Genomic DNA, 16980 nt, shown 5'->3' on the forward strand with positions numbered 1-16980 from the left:
AGGAAAGGGCAAGCAGTACTCCTATCTCTCCAGGGAAGGGGAAGTGTTGAGCGTGACTTTAGTTTTTTCCAACTCCTTTCCAAACTCTGAAAGGTTTTTTCTTCCTGAGACTTGTTGTTGGATTAAATCAGGGAGTTAAAAAGACATCAGTCCTGGGTCACAGGTGAAAAATATTAAATGCCAGGCGTGCAGTGTTTTTCCATTGCATATACCGCGTGTTTTCCCCTTTGTGTTCAGGAAAGGCCTTTGGAAAGAGAGCTCTGAAACTGACCCGCTGTGCTTTTTTAAACACATTGAGAGCGTCTGTCCAGAAGCTTTTAATTTTTCAGGGCATCTTTGATGTTTTCTGTCCCGGAGAGGAGAGCGGCCTCCCCTCCTCGCAGCCCTCTTCCCCACCCTGCTGCCTGTGCGGCTGCGATCTCCGGCTGCTTTTTGGCTGGGTTGCTCTGATGGGAGAGGGGCTGGGTGCGTTCCCCTCGCTCCCGTGGGTGCACCCTGTCCTGTAGGGCTCTGTCCCAGCGTGTTTGAACTTTGCCACCCGGGAAAGTGGCAGCTCGCCGCAGGTGGCAGCGCTTGGCTCCCTTCCTACCTGCGCCCAGGGACGCGGCCGAGCTCAGGGCTCAGCTCCCCGGCAGCAGGGCCCTGACATTTCCCACAGCCCGCCCTGCTCTCGCCTTCCCTAATCCTGCCTCGGGAGTAGGAAAGCCCTTAAGGGCCAACCAGCGTGATTTGCTGGCAGGGCAGGCAGTAAGGATCCCTTTCAGGGTGCCTGGGCAGGAGGGGTTTTGCTGATTCTCTGTACGCCCTGCTTGACTGTTTCCCTTGGGGTAGGAGTCACAAAGAAAAGGCTCTGAAGGCTTTGAAGTGCTAAAAGCCACCTGAGCCAGGAGGCCAGCCCCTACGAGGTGCATCGTGCTTCTCCCATCCCACCTGCACGGAGCAGAAGGCCGCTCTCGCCTGTCCTCCTGGCTGTGGGCCTGGCTGTGTCCATCGGCTGCTCGGGGAGCCAGGGGCGATGCTCTTGGACCTGATACACCTCTGCAAAAGGTTTGGACAGGGAGATCCTTCTTCGTGCAAGTCTTGCTCATTTGCAGTTAAGACTTAACTTCTTTCCCAGTGCTTTGGGTTGCCCTCAGTTCCCCACCTCGCACAATAATGCTGCAGAATCCATTTGCTGCCTCTCAGTCCGTCTCCTCATTTCAGCTGTGCTGTGCTGCTCTCCTTGCTGTTGCAGTGTGAAATATTCAGGCAGAAATGCGAAATTCCCTCTTCTGAAAGTCTCATACCACATCTTAGAGCTTGCCATGAGGCATGGGAACATTCCCGGCTCTACCTGCTTTGAAGAGCAAACAAAAGCTGCAAGCACAATGCTGTCTGGTCTCGGCAGATGCTTTGGAGACCAGCCCATTTTCATGGAAATTAGGTTGTTACTATTAGTTTATTTTTTGTCAGGACCTGAGTGATTCCTAAATCATTCTTCCATTTTCATAAAGCGGTCTGTGAATCACACGCATGTAAAGCGAAAGAGTTAGCAAATCCTGCCTCCCTTTGATGTGCAGTAATCCAGCCTGCTCATTTTTAGAACTGCTCCCTGGAATTTTCCGGCTTATTATTAATATTTCAATGAAAGTTGGGAGAGAAAAAAAAAAAAAAAAAAAAAAAAAAAAAGAAAAGCCACTACCTTGTTCTTGTTTAAAGAGAACAAGAAGGTTGTGCAAGCTAAAATGGAAACAAAGCTGGTTTGCAGCTGAATAATTGTGTAACCTCCATGTTAAGAAATGACACGAGGAAAGGGCCGAAGAAGAACGTTCTGAAATGAACCTTTCGGGTATGGGAGGTTGGCTAAGGTTAAACAATCCCTGTGCAGAGAACTGTGCAGTGCTCGTTACAGCCCCGCACAGAAATAACTTCGTAAGCCAGACGAGTGGCTCTAAACACAGGCACGTTCAGTTTGTCTCCATTCAGAGACGTAGTATCAGAACCAAGCGCACCACCACTCAGTGTGTTCCCAGCATTTCCGAACTCTTGTTGCCCTGCTGGATGGCGCTTTGCACCCTGCAGGTATTGAGCTGGTGATTGGCATGGCAGGACATTATTCCAGGACATTATTCAATTTCTTTTTACCTACTATTAACTGCCCGCTCCAACTTTCTGGGCTCTTTTTTCCTTAGCCTAACCTGTTCGTTGGAGCTGCTGTAACTACAAAGGCACCAGACCTTCCTTTGAGATGGCGGACACTCTTTGGATTTGCTTTGCTGTACAAATGTATTGTTATAAAAGTCCGAGAGATGAACTTTTCCTTGCCTTACTAGCTGCTGGGAATAGGTTAGGCATAGCACGGCTGCTCCCTACTTTTGAGTAGGCAATCAGCCTTCTGAGTTTGAAAGGGAAGGTATGATATTCTTCTGCTTTCCTACCTGTAGAAGTGACTTGAACTGGGCATTTTTGGTGTTTCCATCTCATCCACTATTTGCAGTGTGCCCAGAGAGCATCTTCCTGCAGGACTTCTGTGGGCCGTTCAGTTCTGTGGACTGGTGATTAAGTAAATAGAGCAATGTCCTTTCTAGCTCTGTGACTGAATTCAACAGTTACTGGAGTTGGGGAACTGCAGAATAATGTAGTTTAACAGAAGGAGCAGCCATCGTTATAGCCGTGGCATCTATATTGTGTGATTTTCTAGAGAAATCTGGAAGGAAGGAATCTTCTGCAAAATTTCTTTGGCTAACCCACATCCTGCTTCCGACTTGTGCTGACGCAGGTGTTGCTCTTGGGTTTGATGTCTGTATGTGGCAGCAAGATTGCAAAGTCCCCAGTCCTGCACATACACGGAGCTATGGTCACGTTTTGGGTTTGCAAAGTTCCTGGTCTGCCTTGCAGAGCTCCCCGTGAGTGTAGCAGACTGATGGCCAAGGGAGAGTTGTGTGGGCCTGGAATGGCACTCAGTTAAAGCACAGCAGGTCGGGATGTCTGAGCGTTTGGAGGACCAGGGAAGTGCCTTACCAGCAAGGTTTCTCACAGGCTCTTCCACCACTCCTCCACTGTACCCGTTTATTAAAGAGACCTGAAAAAAAGAACCTGCTTCTTGCCAGCCTGGGTGACTCCTATCACAGCTATGACAGGTTTATTCCATTTGCAAGTCAAAACAAGTTTCTCCTCTCTCTTGGAGGTACGTAATTATCAAGATCATCCTTATTGCTACACCCGCTACCATTGCCTATAATCTGTTGGTATTTGCTTTTTCCTGGCACGGTCCTGGCTGGCAAAACAAAGCTCGCATGTGCGATAAGTTTAGCGTAAGAGACTCTTCTCGTTAGCTCTGGATGGCATGAATCAGAATGATTAAGTGATTTGTCCAAAGCACAAAGCAGATTTAGTGTTTCTGCACTGCAGTCGTAATAAATCATGAATGTCACCAAAATCACAAATATTACCTAAAAATATGATATCCTCTTTCCCATAAATACGATCTGTTTCTATTTATACTGTAGGCCTCAAACCCTGACCATTTATTTTCCTACAAACAGACAATGGCTAGAAACTAGAAGCTGTGGCAGTTTCAATCTCCTCCATGCCAGACAAATGTCACTGGTGGCCTCAGCTCCGCTCCTCGCTCTTGTCACCAAGTGACTTGCAGGCTAGAGAGGGGCAGATCCTTCGAGGAGCCAGGAAGGCGCTGAAGATTATCACCTGTCCTCTTGACTTCAGAGTCAGCTCATGCCTTGGAGGATGTGTCTGTCCTGTTCCCTGCTTCTAGACGGGAGAAAACCGAACTGCAGGATCACAGCCTGCTGGCCCAGGGCGCTGACCTGTCGTGGTTGAGCCCTTCAGCTCTCCTTAGCCGTGTTCAGGGACTCCAGAAGTTACCTGGGGAGCGGAGCCACCACCATGGGGTGGAGAGCAGGGAAACGGAGGAAAGGCTGCCCACACAGGCAGCCGATGCCCTCATGATTGGAAGGACTGTTCAGAGCTTCTCACATACAGACCAGCTTGCTGCCAGCTGACTGAGAAGCTGACTCCTTCTTCAGTGAGGTAAGCATAATTTCTTGCACTTCTCCTGCTCAGAAACTCGCCCCTAGCTGCTGGGGCAGACAGATATCTCCCTTTGCCACAGGGCCCAACAAGATGCAAAGAAATCTCGCCTTTAATGCTCCAGTGCACAGTGATGCTGCTGGGAGGAGGAAGTATGAACAAGATGAAACTGCTCCAGCACCGTAGTGCTCCCTGCTCCTTCTCTTTGCTTTTCCAGTCATCTTAATCCTCCTGTGCTCCTCAGCAGAAATGTTGTGCAACACTCCCCAGGGAGGGGAGCCTCGGCTGTATTCCCCCGTGCTTCTGTTAGAGGAAGGCCACATCAATTCCCTCACAAATTTCGAGGAGCCTCTTCAGCAGATTCACACACTTCAATTTGCGTTCACAGGGCTAGTTGGTGACAAATGACACCAGCACCTCCTCTGAGACTTCGCACCCAAAGTGTTATGCAAACCGTATGTAAACTTCCTCTTACCATGGTGTTAAGTCGTGCCTCAGTGACATTTTTGTCGATGGGTTGTGTTGTGGGGCTCGGAGCGCCCCAATGTCCCCATGTGCCAGTCCTGGAGCATGCCCAGGGGACCATGGAGGAGCCCAGGTGGCTCCCAAGCCTTGCAGCTCTCACACCAACCCTCAGCAATCCCTGCCCCACAGCAGCAGGGCTGTTCTGCCCCATCAGCATCGTGGCTGTGTCCAGAGAGGAGCCAGCCTCACCCGGCCACAGGGGAACCCACAGCAGCTGCTGGGTGGGGAACAAGTCCCCGTGTGGCCACTGTCACAGGCAGAGGTGGCCTCGGTCCCAAAGCAGGGGGTGGGCAGCGTGTTGCAGCCCCATGCACCATCCTTTCTGGTGTTAGCAGGTGGTCCTGGCCCAACCCCAGCCTGCTCGCCAGAGCTGAGGCAGCCAGGGCCAGAGGTTCCTGGGCAGGGAGGCCGGGGTGTTGCAGACACGCACGGCCTTGGTCGTGTACTGCAGACCAAGCTCATCCGGCTCCCCGCTGCTCGCACACGGAGCCAAATCCCACTTCCTCCGGTGCTCTTTCAGTATGAGCAGGCCTGGCCACGTGTCTGATGGCTGCAGGGACAGGGAAGTCTCATCAGAGCCCTCAGCTTGGCGTGAAGCTGGCGGGGACACACTCCCCTTCTGTCCCTTTGCAAGGTCGAGGCAGCCAGGCCGTGCGGTGTTGCTGAAGGCCCAGAGCCCGGGGAAGGGGCAGGATGCGAGGACAGCCCCTGTCCTGTCCTGCAGCCAGCCCAGCCACGTGCTGGACCATAGGGCAAACCCAGCCGGGCTCTGGGAGCAGCCGGGCTGCTGACACCGCCTGTGTTTGCGTTTACACACCGTGCAGTCAAACCTGAGCTTACTTGGTGCTCACCTCCCCGCGGGCAGTGCCCCAGTAACCACCTGGCCCGAAGCAACTCGCCCGCTTGTGTTTGGCCCAGTACCTGCTTCCCCAGCTGGCCCATTGTTCGGCTGCTCGGTTATCCCAGCCATGCCAAGCCTGATTTTTATCTGTGGATTCTGCAAAGCAAGCTGTGGAATGCAAATTATTCTGGTGTGTTTGCAGGCCTGTGCTGAGGAGGAGCTCCCTGGAGCTCCATCCTTCTTTCCCGGTGACTCATCTTCCTTCTGGAGGTGGCATCGCCCCGCCACTTTGTGGTGTGAAGCACTGGGGCTCTGCAGGTCAATCTTCTTTTGTTACAGAGCCCCTGATCATGAAACTGGTGAGTGTGTCTAGCAGGAAACTGGCATTCCAGCAGTGATCACACTACTCATATGCAAACCTTTCTTCCAAAATCTTGCCCCAGATCTCTCTCTAGGCGAAGGTGGCGTCTCCTCAAGCACTTTACAGTGCTCAAGTGCTTAGAGAAGGAACTCTGACTGCAGCCAGCACTGTTAGCATAGCAAAGCCTAATGTAAGGCCGGCTGCTTTCCCCGGCTCTTTTATCTCAGGTGAGCAGTATAATTTTTTGCTTTCACTTAATAACTCAACATCCAAGAAGTAGGGGAATCACTTGGTAATTATATGTTCATTTGATGGACAGCACAGAAGTGGCTGCAGATGCTTACAAATGTTAATAACTCCAGTTATGTTCCGGTCATTCTGGTTAGATGTCCTGCTGAACAAAGGAGGCAATTTTGCTGTCTGCCTAAGTGAGTTTGGGGGGGTTTAATACACACAACAAGGCAAGAAGAGGTTAAAAAATCTCCCCAAACACACTTGCTCCATCCCTAGCAGCCAATTCTCCTTGCAGTCTGGCAGGGTAATGAGCTGCTGTGTCAGGGAAGACTGGTGCTCCCCACACAGCCCTGTGGGGAGGGATGACCCAGCTGCGAGGAGGACTGGGAGAGAGGTGAGAGGAGGCGCGTCTGCCTTAGGAGTGAATTAAAATGGGTTTGCTTGCTGGAGAGATCTAGGGCATCAGCACAGAGCTCAGCCCTGCATGTGACATCTCCCAGAAGGTCTGGATGCAGGGATCTGGATGCTCGTGGCGACCTCATCCTCGACTTGAGGGCTGAAGTCACTGTGTTGATGTCCAGGCCGGCTTCATCTCAGGCTTTTTTACAAGGAAACTCACCTCCACCTTTCCTCTGTCAGCCTGTGCTCCATCCACCTGCCCTGTGCATGATGTCTGTGCTTGGCTGCAGTGCGGTACAGGATGTGTGTGGAGCCCCGGAGGTGGTGGTCCTGCAGGGTGGGACGTGGTTTTTGTGTTTGCCGCTAACGGCCCTCTGTGTAGTGTGAAACATCCAAAGTAAGGGGTTGTGGGGCTGTTCTTCTGGAGATCCAGATCAGGTGGTTCAGGCAACATCAACAGCACGCAGGCCAGGGTTTGACTGTGGATACCTCTGCTTGCGTCCAGAGCTAGTTTGGAAAAATGCTGGCAATGAACAGCTAAATGCTGCCCACTGCAGCAAGGCCAAGGCCCAACCTGAATGCACGCTCTCTCTTCTGCTTCCTGTATTTTTGTACTCTGTTTGACAGTGGTTTCTGACTGAATTCCAGCCAGGCACTAGTCAACCTGGCTAGTGTTTGTCACCTCCTACGAACTAAATATAATTTTATTTACCTCTTAGTATTTCTTTAACAAACGCTCTGATGTGACTTCTTCCTGGAAAAAAAAAAAAATCCCCACGTTGCTGTCCTTACGCAAAATAAATAAAATCTTTCTGTGTTCTTGCCACATTTCGATCTATATATATCCCCGGTACACAGAGGAGATATCAGCTTGGGAATTGGCATGCTGAGGGTAAATAAATGAATTTACAGTAAAGCCTGGTTATTGTTTTTAAAGACCTATTGAAAGGAGAAGGCTGTTCTTAATTTTCTCTCGTAATCTCATTTCAAGATGAGCAGCCTCTAAAGGTCTGTCAGAGAGTGGGTCTGTGCTCTTATCTTTGCCATCCGCTTGGAAACCCGGAGGCTGCTCGGGTGGCAGCTCCTGGCTGTGGTCCCTGGGAGAAGCCCTCTCCACCGAGGGACAAGATGCAGGGGGCCGCAGCCCTGGCGCAAGGAGCTGTTAATCCTGTGCTATTTGCTTTGCACACCACACCCCTGCTTATTGCCCACAATCTAAATTACAGAGGCGGCCGAACTTGCTTCCTGTTAAAAACAATAGCCCTGGCTGACACATCCCATCCTAAGGCACCGAGCGGGGAATGGCCGGCTGGGTTTTATGGCAGACGGGTCCCGTGGCCGCTCCTGGTCCCCGCTGGTGGTCGTCCTGCGGGGTCAGCACCAGCAGCGGGATGGGCAGCAGGCTGGAGGAGCACGTAGGGGTGCTGCTGACGGTGTGCTGTAATGAGAAATCACTTTGTATTCATTTGGGAAAACCTATCTGGGGCGGTGGGGAAAACTTCTTGAAAAGGACAAGTGTGGCCAGGATTGTCAAATGTTTACGGATTCAGTGTGAATTTTTATAGGGAAGCTAGCAAGTATCCAGCTGCCTCAAAATCCGAGCCATTCTTTGCTCTGTACAAAGGAGGGTAGTGTTTTATTGCAGGAAATATTTTTGTTAGGCAACTTTCATCTGAAGAATTGTATGCGGGGATATTAGACCTAATTTCCTCTGTTTCTTTTACCTCTTCTAGGAAATGCATGTAACAGCCAGAGCTGATGTTCTTCGTGTCTAATAGCACGGCGGGGAAGAGTTGTACTGAGCAGGCAAGTCGGTCCCTCTGCAGAGGATTTGTAGAAAATGTCCCTGGTACCTCAGGTACTACACTGAATCACAGCCAAAGTGTCACGGAGGACACGGGTAACATACCCAGCACTTTGCAAACGTTTGTGTGTTCACAAAATCTGGTTAACAGAGGCCAGTACGGGTTGGGTGTGAGCAGGATCGCTGTCCTTAGAGCACCACTGCTGAAAATTCCTGTTTTTTTTCCTGGTATATGAGGACACATCCAGCGAACATCCAGAAAATCCTTAAGTTTCCTGTGGTCTTAGGATGTGTAGCACCTTCTGAAACAGGAATCCTCTTTCTCTTCTCTGAGACGGAGAACGTCAGCGTGCAGGGCTCGGCGGTGGCTGCTCCCCCGTGTTTACCCTGGTGAGGTGCCACCGAGGTGGGTTGTTTACGCTGCAGCCCAGCTGGCCCAGCACCGCGGCGAAGGGGCGGTGAGTCAGGCCCACGATTGTTTAAGTGCAGGAAAACAAGCTGTATGTGCAACGCGATCTGGGCACTGGAGCTGGAAAATCTGTAGGAGCCCTTCTGCTGTCGGTTCGAGGAGACTTATGTTATGAAAGTGTTCCTGGGCCATTATTGAGGCTTATTTTTCAAGGGATGCTGGCATGTTGGGAAACTGTGCTTATTTCGATTCTAATGTTCTTTTGTTCTGCATTCTGACTCAGAATAATGCCTTTCCTCTGCGAGCCGGAATTAGAGCTGGAACCAGGTTATGGGTTCAAAATTAATGCAGTATTCCAGAGATCTGCCTCACCAGTGGGGTTAGAAGTAATTTTCCCAATCTCTACCCCAAATTTCCAAGGGAATCCTGGGCATACCTTGGGAAGCTTCTCTCTCTCCCTGCTTTTATTCTTGCTTTGGGATCAGATGACATCTGGCTCCATTGCTTTGTCAGCCTTTAGGTAATTTACTGTTTCTATCTCTCTTCTAGCATGATCTATACGATCCTCCCCTGAGACGTTTTAATGTCTGGAATGAACTCCCCCATCTTCTCTGGTGAATGCTGAGGCAGATGATTAACTGTATCCAAATCTACCCCTTTTTCTCAGTAAATTATCCCTTACAGTCTCCTCCTTCCTTTCCTCGGTTTTCACTAACAACCTCATGAAACGTCTGACTCCTTGTTTTTTCTAGGGAAAAATTTTAAACAAAACCACATTCAGGCAGAGAGAGAGGCACACAGACATACACACACACACCAGGAACAATGAGCGCTCACAGACAACCGACAGCATGCTCACAGAGACATGCTTATATAGAGATACAATGACGTAAATCAACACCCAGCAGCACTTATTAAATTACCCAGATATATACACAGAGGCACAGGCAGATGGGTTAAGGCTGCGTTTTTACTGGTGGATGAATGAAAACATCGCTTCAGTGCCCACAGGAAAGTATTTTGGAAGCAGTGGCAGCGCCGCATATTAAAGGTGATCTCTCTTTATTTGCTCTTTCGGACTAATTGGCTTAGCCTAAGACAGGCAACTGCAGCTGCATGGCAAGTGTGAACCCACACAGTTTCGTAATCCACATCGGTGTGAAAACAGGGCAGCAGCCTTTCCTGAAATCCTCCCCTCTTCCCAGGCAATGAATGATTCCAGGAACTGCATCCCTAAATTCCCTCCTCTGATTGCTCTGGGCAGCCTCTGTCTTCCTTTTTTCTTTCTAAAAAAAAAAAACCTACAAAAGGAAACCAATCAGCCTGCCATGATTTCCATAACTCTCCTTTGGATTTTCATTTACAGGTGCTCAGATCCATTAGCAGAAAGCTCATTCTTTGACCTTAAAATGGCTCCCTTCCCAGCTGCTTGCATCCTTTGTGCTTTAGGAAATGGTTGCTGTAGTCCCTGTGCACAATGACGGGAAGAATTATTCCCAGAACCCAGCTACGTGGCTCCAAATGCATTAAATAGCTGTGCTCCTGAATGCCCGCTGCCCTCAGAGCGCAGGGCATTAGGAAACGCCGAGGTTCATTAAGGGCTGGTGCTCAGTTAACCCCACCATTTAACGGGAGAAGTTAACTGAAACAGCTGCCTGGAGGAACCCTCTAGCTGGACTTTCTTTCCTAGCCCACGTGCAGTTTTTCATTCAGCAGTGCTGCTAAACCAACTGTAATCTCCCCAGACATCCTCGAGCCGCAGGGTTCACCTGCCTCTGGATGCTCACACCGAGCTATCAGTGCTAGTAGGTTGCCTCCAAACCATTCAGCGCTAAGCCAACCCTGTGATCCCTGCTTGCACCTTTCTACGCAGAGCACCAGCCCTGCCGGCTTCACCCAACATATTCTTTAGTTCTTGTTTCGCTGTCAGAAATTGGGTAGTGCTTAGAACTGCTCTGATCTTTGCTCCTGGCAGCAGAACAGATGAGGCCAAAGCCAGGCTGGCCGTACTCACGAGCACGACCTGATACCCACAGCGCCTTCGTACCACTCGTGCTGCTGACCCGGCTCGGTGCTGCACGCCTTACAGGCCTGACTCCTGCAGCTCCTCCCGATCCTCCCATCCACTGCGTGGCTGTGCTAATTGATGTAAATTGATACCTGCACCGCTGCAATTTGCTGATGGAGTTAAATTAACCGATCCACGGGTTGTTTTCCACCAACAGCTGCACCAGCCAGAGTGCTCGCAACATCCTACTGACGGCTTCAGGAGCCGGTGCCAGACAGGGGATCCTTTCCGAGCGTCTCGCTGCGCATCTGTGTCTTACAGCTTTACACAGCATCAAGGAAAACCTTAACCAACACGTGTTCCTTGTAGCTGATCTTTTCTGTATCGCGAAAAAATGGCCTTATACACTGGAAATCAAATTGGTATATCATAGAAAACACTTTTGCAATAGTGTGGTTGCTCAGAAACCCTGCTTTCTGTGGTCAATACAGCCTTGGGCGCTACCAAAACTATACATATATTATTATATATTATATTATTATATTATATACATTATTATATTATTATATTATATTATGTATATTATATACATTATTATATTATTATATTATATACATATATTTTTTAAGCTCTATTTTTTTTTTTTCTGGTCATGATGTCTGTTGCATTTCTTCTAGGTGTATAGTACAGTCTGTCCGTGTGGGTGAAATCCACCATTACTGACCATCTGTTCTTTTCATATAATGCTCTGGATTTGTCATCATCTTGCTCTGCTCTGTTGCATGTCAGCTGGGGACTGTCCTAGACAAATCACTGAGACTTCTAATTTTCCCCTTAGACTGCAAAGACTCCAAGGATATTATACTTCCAAGAAACTCTGCTGATAAGAATTAAAAGGTGTATAATTACCAAAGCATACCCAAACAGCTGATTTCTTTAGTTGTACCTGGGAATCTCTAAACTGTGAAAAACAGGAGTGTGTTAAATTGCTGCTTCCCTCTGTCCTTTGTATTTGTTTTCTCAAACTTGTTAGGCCAAGGACTGCCTTAGATATATTTTCAAAGCCACAAGCACTGGATGATGTGCCCTGTCGTTGGATGGGAGTTTATTCTTTGCTGCTGAACCCTGCACGTGGCATGTGATGTTAGGAAAGGACTGAGGACAAGTGGGAGAGTCTCAGCTGCCTTTTGTGCAACGTTGTGTTGAAACACTCATAACACAGGAATTTAATAAGAAAAATAACAATTAAGGATGTTATTTTACGTTCTCATTCTTCCTCTTATGACACCTCTTCTCTGGAGAATCTATGGATATTAATCCTGGTAATACTTTTGACACTTTCCCATTCTGCTTTTTCTTTTTTTTTTTCTTTTTTCCTTTTTTTTTTTTTTTTTCTCTTCTCTCCAGTGGGCTTTTGAAAACATCCAAGTCTTTCAGTGCTTCATCCACTTCTAATTTCACTTCCCCAGAGTGTTGGTTCCGTGACTGAAGATACACTTCCCTAATCTGTAGACTACCTTTTTCTTTCTTAGTTGTTCTTCCTCTGTTTTGGGGAAACTTCACCTTACTGTAACAAGCTTGCTGCTCTGTATCATATCCCTTTTCCCTTTGACTTTTAATGCTTATTTTTATTACAGTGATGTTTTATGAGGGCTGAGACCTAATAGTGCACTCTGGACTGACAAGCACTCAGCTTGGTGTGGCTGGTAGGATGTGAACTATGGATGAAATAGAATTAGCCGGGGGTGGGAAGATCAGGTAACAGTAATGCAGACGGTTTAATGGAAATGGTGATTTCGCCATGGTCATGCCAAATGAAAGTTTATTACGTGCATCTTAAAGGAAAAAAGAGGCAGCAGCCTGGTGAATTTTGTTGGGAGCTTTTGTTTTTCCAGGGCTTTTTCGTGCCTGGCCATGTGGGTGGCCCTGGAAGAAGGTAAGAGCTCAAAAGGAAGAAGTTTACCACGTAAGGCCGCTGTCACTTAGAAAGGTGAATGCAGGGGAATGAGGGCTGACATCTTGGCTCATTTTCTGACCGGGTGCAGCAAAGCAGAGAAGAAATTTCAGGCTCTTCCTCCTCTTTTTGTACCTTCTGCTGATTTCCTTCCTATCTACTCGTCTGTTTATTTTAGTTGCCTCTTTGTTTCTGTTTGTCTGCTTCAGACTTAGACATGAGGTTATAGACTTGAGACTTCCTCTTTCCACTTAAATAAATTCCTTTACCACAGCAAGTCTGTTAATGCTGGTTCTGCTCATACTTTTTACCTGCTTTGTTCAGAGCTCTGTCCTACTAATATCAGATCAGGTAAAAGCTAGACTGGAGTGCCGTTCAGATCAGCAGATGGCAGGCTCCTTCTAGCAATTGATACCACCAGCTTCATCCTACATACCCTTGTACCAGAGCATCTGATGATGACAGGCAGAAAAAAAGTATGATTTCTGCATCATGCACTCAAAAGTGTGCATTGTGTCAGTGAGGAATCAAAGACGTGTTTGTCATCAGCCTGTGTGGCATGCGGTTAGCCCCACCGTGTGATGTCTATCAGCTGGGAAAACAAGGACACAGAGACTGAGTGAACCCGAGAGGAGTCAAAATCTGAACGTCAGAGATGTCACATTCCCGGAGTCTGACTGTCCTCTTATGACTTCATCTGTAGAAGTGTCCTCCAATGTTAAGGTTAGGCTCAGAAGAAGTGGGTGGTGAGAGATTTGGCAAAAAGAAAGAGATGCTTCCAAATGCAATCTTAATTTTATGCATCTGTGGTCAATGGCATCCTAATCAAGCCCATCCTTCCCTTAGGGGCAACTGCAGAACTGCTCCTTGCGGGGTGGGTTCCTTTAATCTTTATCTAGTTAGGTTTTAAATGTCCATCAATCCTTTTGGGAAACAATTCTGTTTCTCAAAGTTTTATGACTCACCCGTATCTCCCTAATGCCACTGTGGTGATTAACTTAAACTTCAAATGCAGGACTTTTAGCGATATTGATACAGCATCTCTTTTATGTTTCATATGTTTGCTTGGATTTGTTGTATTCCCCAGTTTCACTGAAGAATGGTTTTAAAGTATTTTTTAACAATACAGCATTGTTATGAAAATGAGCTGACTAGTGAGTCTGATAGCAGGAATTTGCTCTGAGTCAACAGTGGCAATTTGCAAGCATTGACTAAAGAATTCCATAATCCACACAGCACCTCTGTGACTAAGGGCAGAAAGCTGCATTATCTCTAATACGCATCAAGGGTTCAAATGTAAGAGGGACAGCTACTGCGTAAGAGTCTAAACGGACATTGAACACAAGTTGGGAATTCCTGGTGCTTGCTTCTCTGCTTGGAGAAACTCTTCCATCTCTGTGCAGACAACACTCAGGAACATGTTGAGCAGACAATAGCAACTTCTTTTTTTTTTTTTTGATTGTTGTATTGTGTGTGTTTTTTGTTTTTAACAGAAATTATGAATGTGGCAGACCCTTCCAGCCTCTAACAAAAAAATTCAGTGAGACAATAAAAACAGATTTTTTCTTCTTCCCTCTTTGGTTGGACTGGGGAAAGAGCTTGCCAAAACATCTGTTAATACCATAATCTGTGAAATAAATTAGGAATAATGCAAAGGTGGAGCACAGGCTTATTTTATTCCTTTTTCTTGTTTTCCCTTTGAAAGCATACTACAAATCCAGCTAATCCTCTCTGGGGAGAGTGCTCTCTCCCCTCTTAAGTGCATCCCCTGCTAAAGCATCTCAGTATTTATATCTGGCCCTTGCCACAGTTGCTCCTTTACTCCCCTCATTTAGCTTGTCATGCAATGCCACTGCATGGATTTACTCTCATAGAAGGTCCCTTTGGGCAATAGTTTTTTCCCTGCCTATGTTCTGGCACCTCAAGTGGTTTTCTCGTGGGTTTTCCAAGCCCCCCACTGCTGCACAACCTGCCTTATTGGCACTGAGCAGTACTCACAAATTGCCCATCGTCTTTTCCTTCAGAATATCACAGTTTTTGTTCTAGCACATGAGTATGGACAGGTGTTACCAAGCTTAAGAAGGTAAGTCAGGCCAGTGCTTCTGTTTTGGCACCCACACAGGACCTCAGCAGAACACCTGATGGGCTGGAGACAGGCAAGAGACCAAATACTGGAAATGCATGAAAAGTTCTTTTTTAGGACTGGAGACACAGCTGAAACTTGCAAACGGGCGTTCCTGGTTTTACAAGCGTACAGCTGAGGAGATGAATTCTGAGTAGTACAGATCACAACTGAATTAATTTTGAGAATGGAAAAAAAAGAGTCCAATTCTATTCCTCTGTTGCTGATCCAGAAGTCTGCCTGCCTTAAACTGTGTGACAGCTAGTGAGGCTGATTAGCACCGAGATCAAGTATTTCAAAGAAAAACTCACAAACTTTTGAATTATTCAAAACTGATAGCATGCCCATAAACACCTGTAGAGGTACACTTCTACTGATACACTATTATGAATGACGTGCTCAGTGTTTATTACATAAATGAAAGATGTCCCACATTCACAGTAAACTTCGGACTGGATTTGCTCATAAAACATGGATTGTTGGGAGAAATACAAAAAATACAGTGACCCCCAAACTTCACTTTGCAATACTGCTGTACGTGTATACCTGAGATGTCTGTGGGGCTGCATGGAGCCAGAAGAGGGAATTTGGAAAGGCACAAAGCTGGAGCACAATCCATCCAGCTTTGGCTTGATACAGTTTATAAGGGAAATGAGAAGTGGTGTTAGTTTTAACATGTTCAGCCTTGGGTCTCATCGCAACCCTTGGCTGCAGCTTGGATGGCTAACGTGTGTTGCAGCAAGCTGCGCAGTGAGCAGCGTGTTTTGATTTCACTTGTCCAGACAGGGATTTTGGTTGCCCCATTCTGGCAGACAATGTGAGATTTCATACCTTGATCTTATCGCCCTGTGCTGAGTTTCCTCCAGAGAGAACACCTGCAGCCTGACAGCGTGGATTCAGTGCGAGCTGCAAACGCGCAGCACTGCTGAGGATTCAGACCTCTGTCCTTGACTTGCTAGCGGTGGTGCCGTGCTTTTGCAATACCCCAGTGGATTTCAACACTTCTGAACTGTGGATCTCCAGTGGGGGCTTGGATCCTTCCAGGCTGGCTGCTGTCGACCACCCTTGCTTTATTTGTTAGCTTCTGTGGAACACAAGTTGAAAACATCTGCTCTAATCTACCAGGAAATTCACTTTAAAACACCAGACTCTTTACATATCATCTTCCCGTTGGCACACAGCTGTCAGAGACGACAGCTATGGTAGATTTAAAGCAGTGGTTTGAGCAGGTGGCTAGCTTGCATGAACTTTCACCAAAATAGCCACGTTGGTTGCAGTTCTGGCTGATCGACGTGTTGGTGCAGGTGAGTGTGTGCGAATAGTCCTGCTGTTGACACTATTATTGTTTGTACCAGAACAGTGCCTCGGGTCAAACAAGAAGAGGTCTCCCTTGTACCGGGCATTCAAGGAACTCCAAGAAACAGACAGTGCCTGCTGTAAAAAGCTTACACTTAAGCAAAGCTGTCCTTTCAAAATTTAGATTTTTTAAATTATTATTGCAGATCCACACATACTGACATGTATGAGTAGGTCTGATTTGATTTCATTGTAAAAGTGCATGTCGTTCACCTCCCCCCCCCCACCCCGGTATATGGAAACAGAGCTCTGTGGGAACTGCCCGCAGTGTTTGGTGCAGGAGGTAATTACCGGGGCTCTTAGATACTGACAAAGTGAATCTCTATAAAAGAGATTTTTGTCTTCCTGTTGGTTGTATCGTTCATGTCATTAAATGAGTGCCTTTCTTCTAACCTTAGCCAAATTGTGTAATTCTGTGCATCCTTCTGTAAACTGGTACTTAAGAGTACTCTGGCGACTTCCTAGCTTTTTATAAATAATTTTGATAGTAACGTTCAACAAAAGTATCCCTAGAGTTTGTGAGTAATTGATAGATTACAACCCTCTTCCCTCCTGAAAGTGTTTAACCAGCAGTTCTGCTGTCAAATGCCAACCTATTTAACACAATAGCTTTATAACAACACGTGCGATGCTCGCAGGAATTGCAGTCCATCCAGTCAGGTGTCGTCTTTGACAGCAGCCAGTACAAAAGGCTTTATGGCAAAAAGCTTCCAAACCCTTCCAGTTGCAGCTCGCCTCTCCAGCGATTTGTGTGACTCGCAGTGTGAACGTGAGTTTCAGATGAAAGAGTTTGGGGCGGGCTCCGGGCTCCGCTGCTGGCACCTTGCTTGGCATCGTGACCTCTCCTTTGAGGAGTGCTCTGGGAGCTGCTGCCAGAAGCCCAGCGGCAGGTACATGCCGTGTGATCATCTGCTCGCCACCCAGCACTCCTTCCCTTT

This window comes from Aythya fuligula, chromosome 12, assembly GCF_009819795.1.
Source record: "Aythya fuligula isolate bAytFul2 chromosome 12, bAytFul2.pri, whole genome shotgun sequence".
Taxonomy (NCBI): Eukaryota; Metazoa; Chordata; class Aves; order Anseriformes; family Anatidae; genus Aythya; species Aythya fuligula.